A 4,652-nucleotide genomic window follows, 5' to 3' on the forward strand; every position below is an offset into this window, starting at 1 on the left:
CCAATCGATTAAGGACGTGTAGTAACTGGAAGGACAAATATCGTTAGTCGCTCCTCGATGAGAGTATTTGTCTATTAGGCCAAAGCACGTTTCCTTAATACGAGAAGGTCTTCGATTCACTTTGGAAGTGTCATATGTTACGCTCCGTGACAATCCATGTTTTATGTTAAATCTCTTTTATGTTATCTCAATTTCTGTGTGATTTTACATTGAGCATTATCTTCATTTCAAGCTAGGAAGTCACAATTTACACTATTGTCGCAATCTAAAACAATTAATGATACTCCTTCGTGAACAAATTAAATTTATTATGCTTTTATCGTACATGTCACCCTATGTGAAAATTCATGTCACTTTATTCATGTTATACTATGTGAAATTCTATGTGAAACAAGGTGCTATATGGTGCATTCATGAAAACAAGTTTTTTCCTAAACAAACATCATGATCAAGGTCTTATCTATTCTCGTTTTTTTAAAAAAAAAATTATTCATCTTTTCTAAAGTCTTTCCTCTAAGATTTCGAGGACGAAATCTCCTAAAGTAGGGGAGACTGTAACGTTCCGTATTTTTGAACTTTCTATTTATAGCTTTATGGGTTGTACTTTCTAATTTCAGTCAGTTGTACTCTCATTTTATCCTATCTTGTATTTCGAGACTTGGATCATAATGAAAAAGTGCATCGTTTTGATCATATGCTTGTTTTAATACTATGTTATGTTATTACACGTTAAAACACGTCAAACTATGTCAAACACGTAAAAACAGTGGAAAGATATTCTAATCTTAGCTCTCGAAACAAGCGTGATCAAGAGATTACCCTAAATCAGACAAAATCGGGAATTCGTACGTTAATTCGGTAAATTTCCAGAAATTTGGGTTGAATCAAAAATTTATATTATTATTTAATAAACAAATTAATATTTTTTAAGTAATCAAATGGTTATGAGATTTATATTATTATTTAATAAACAAATTAATATTTTTTTAAATAATCAAATGGTTATGAGATTTATTATTATTTATTTAAAAAAAATATGTTAATAAATTGGTTCGTTAACTAGGTTACTATTGAATAAAGGGAAAGGATTAACTAGGTTAGTTAGTTAATAAAAAGGTTAAGTAGGTTTATTTTGTAAAGGGAATAACTAACTGAGTTAGAAAACTCAGTTAGTCCAGTTAAGTGACAAAAAGTTAAACAAAAAGGGGTCCTTCTTTAAAGGACCGGCCTTATTGAGACTCGAACCCGCGACCTATCAGTTAACAAACGAACACTCAACCACTCGGCCGGGCATGCAACATCCAAACAAATCAGGAAACATATTAACTTTATGCTATGATTACGGCCTTTCCTTTTTGAACCAATTCCCGCCCAACAGCAAACAACTCGCTGTCATTTCCATTTTCCTGCATCGCTGACTTCCGCAAATTGATAGATTGATTTCGTTTCCATATTGCCGATCAGTCATTCCCATTTTCAACCAAACAACCGAATTCATTCCATACTTCGCTCAATCAACCACCGATTTCCGTAAATACGAATCCGCTATAAATACCGAGCCCCGTCGTCACCCTCTACTTCACACCCCCTTATTCACTCGTGACCGCAAATACATCAACCCTTTTCTGTTCAATCACCTTTCGCATATCGTCTACACGGTACCGGAATTGAACTTTGGAAGGTCTAGCCGGAGTTACGAGGTGTCGTCAGGATTAAAGTAACACGCCGGACCGCTGCTGCCTTGCCGGAAGTATCACCGGAGAAGACGACTGTCACCCGTGCCACCGGTAACCTTTCCGATCCTGTGTCCGGCCAACTGCCGATTTACAGTAAGGACCTTTTAGTTATTGTTTGTTAACAAACTCAGTTAGTATTAGTATTAATATTTAGTTTTTTTTATATTTAAATAAACCTAACTGTTAATAATATTATTTTTATAAAAAAATTCAATTATAATAATTTAGCATTGTATAAATTCAGCCATTAATATTATTATTGCTAATATTATTATCAGTATTAATAAAACTCAGTCATTATTATTATTATCATTAATCAGAATTTGTCATTGTTATTATATAATAAATCCAATCCAATTATTAATATTATTAATAATATCAAAGAGTATTGGTAATATATAAATAATTTTATACGAGTATATCAGATTTATTACTATAAATAACCTATATTAGAATTATTGTTCTATAAACAAATTAAAAATTTTATGACTATTAATATTTCTTAAAATAAGGTCCTTTTGGTTCTTTGAAATTTCATAGACTATCGTTAGTTCCACAAATTTCGTTATCATATTAATCATTAACGAATTCCCAAATCATAACTAGGGTAACTCTCTTGCAACAATTGGACCCAATCCACTCTCGTATTCTTTACCAAGAAACGCAACGCAATCCAAGGTGAGTATACATGACCCATTTTCTATTTTCCACTTTTGGGTGCAATATGTATTCTATATCAAACATCACAATCACATCAAACATTTTACGCACACTCTATCCTTACCCTATGTGATACATTTTAATCATGTTAGACATGTTATGCTAATGTAAACATTCATGACTATGTGTTCATTAACTTCGTACAAGCCTCCCCTAACAATGGTAGCGCTATAGGTTGAGAAACGCCCCTCCCGTTATATTAACGGGTATTGTTAGGTTAATCTATGTTAAAACCACCCATACTCTTTTGCGTAGGCACGTTAATTGCGTTAAACTTTGGTTTGGACACATAGAGTAACATCGTTTCGAGTATATACTGTCAATATGATATTGTATTTCACATTTGGATATGAGCAACATTTTAAACACGTACTATGCTATGTATGAAAACTTGTATACTCGCCAACATGCTTTTTGTTGACTTTATTTTAATACATATTGCAGGTTGATGTTCAAGAAATAAAGAAATCAAGCTAGGATGGAACTAGAAACCCATTTTAGCATAGTATTTATTTTGTTTGAATTGTGATGTGTTTGAAAACAATGTATTTCTCCTTTGAAATTTATGAAATGAATTTAATTTATATTGTCACATTTAGTGTTATGTTGTTTTGAGCAATTTGTTCATCTCATCCTGATGTTTCCGCCATCGGTTGGGGTGTGACAGATTGGTATCAGAGCCATAACTATAGTGAATTAGGTAGAATTGCTATACTTTTCCCTAGTCTATAGTAGGAGTACTCTGATACAAGATTGGTATCAGAGCCATAACGATAGGGAATTAGGAATGCCTTGCCTAGTCTATAGTTTAAGAGTTTATTCACTATGTGTTGCTTAAAACAACTTCCTTTCTATCTTCTTTGCTTCCCTCTATTCTTTTGGACTCTTAATATACATGCCTTTCCTAAGGCTAACACAATACACACTTGGAGGCTTTGAAGACACTCTTACAATACAATCGAAATGATTCATCAAGATAGGGGTGATTCCCACACTTGGTGATGATTTTCACTCAGCTATACTTTGATTTTTGCACGAAATCTACCCTCAAGTTAGGAGTGATATCCAAACCTTGATGGGAGTTTTCTATTTCATACTCTAATGGACCCTTATCTTTTGATAAGTACCAACCACGTTAGGGTACGATGTTATCAAGTTAGAGGTGATACTCGCACCTTGTTTAACTAGTCCCACTCCTCGATTTTCGCTCTCGCCAGAGTTTCGATTTCCCAATCGATTAAGGACGTGTAGTAACTGGAAGGACAAATATCGTTAGTCGCTCCTCGATGAGAGTATTTGTCTATTAGGCCAAAGCACGTTTCCTTAATACGAGAAGGTCTTCGATTCACTTTGGAAGTGTCATATGTTACGCTCCGTGACAATCCATGTTTTATGTTAAATCTCTTTTATGTTATCTCAATTTCTGTGTGATTTTACATTGAGCATTATCTTCATTTCAAGCTAGGAAGTCACAATTTACACTATTGTCGCAATCTAAAACAATTAATGATACTCCTTCGTGAACAAATTAAATTTATTATGCTTTTATCGTACATGTCACCCTATGTGAAAATTCATGTCACTTTATTCATGTTATACTATGTGAAATTCTATGTGAAACAAGGTGCTATATGGTGCATTCATGAAAACAAGTTTTTTCCTAAACAAACATCATGATCAAGGTCTTATCTATTCTCGTTTTTTTAAAAAAAAAAATTATTCATCTTTTCTAAAGTCTTTCCTCTAAGATTTCGAGGACGAAATCTCCTAAAGTAGGGGAGACTGTAACGTTCCGTATTTTTGAACTTTCTATTTATAGCTTTATGGGTTGTACTTTCTAATTTCAGTCAGTTGTACTCTCATTTTATCCTATCTTGTATTTCGAGACTTGGATCATAATGAAAAAGTGCATCGTTTTGATCATATGCTTGTTTTAATACTATGTTATGTTATTACACGTTAAAACACGTCAAACTATGTCAAACACGTAAAAACAGTGGAAAGATATTCTAATCTTAGCTCTCGAAACAAGCGTGATCAAGAGATTACCCTAAATCAGACAAAATCGGGAATTCGTACGTTAATTCGGTAAATTTCCAGAAATTTGGGTTGAATCAAAAATTTATATTATTATTTAATAAACAAATTAATATTTTTTAAGTAATCAAATGGTTATGAGATTTATATTATTATTTA

This window comes from Helianthus annuus, chromosome 1 (genome assembly GCF_002127325.2).
Source record: "Helianthus annuus cultivar XRQ/B chromosome 1, HanXRQr2.0-SUNRISE, whole genome shotgun sequence".
In the NCBI taxonomy this organism is placed as follows: domain Eukaryota; kingdom Viridiplantae; phylum Streptophyta; class Magnoliopsida; order Asterales; family Asteraceae; genus Helianthus; species Helianthus annuus.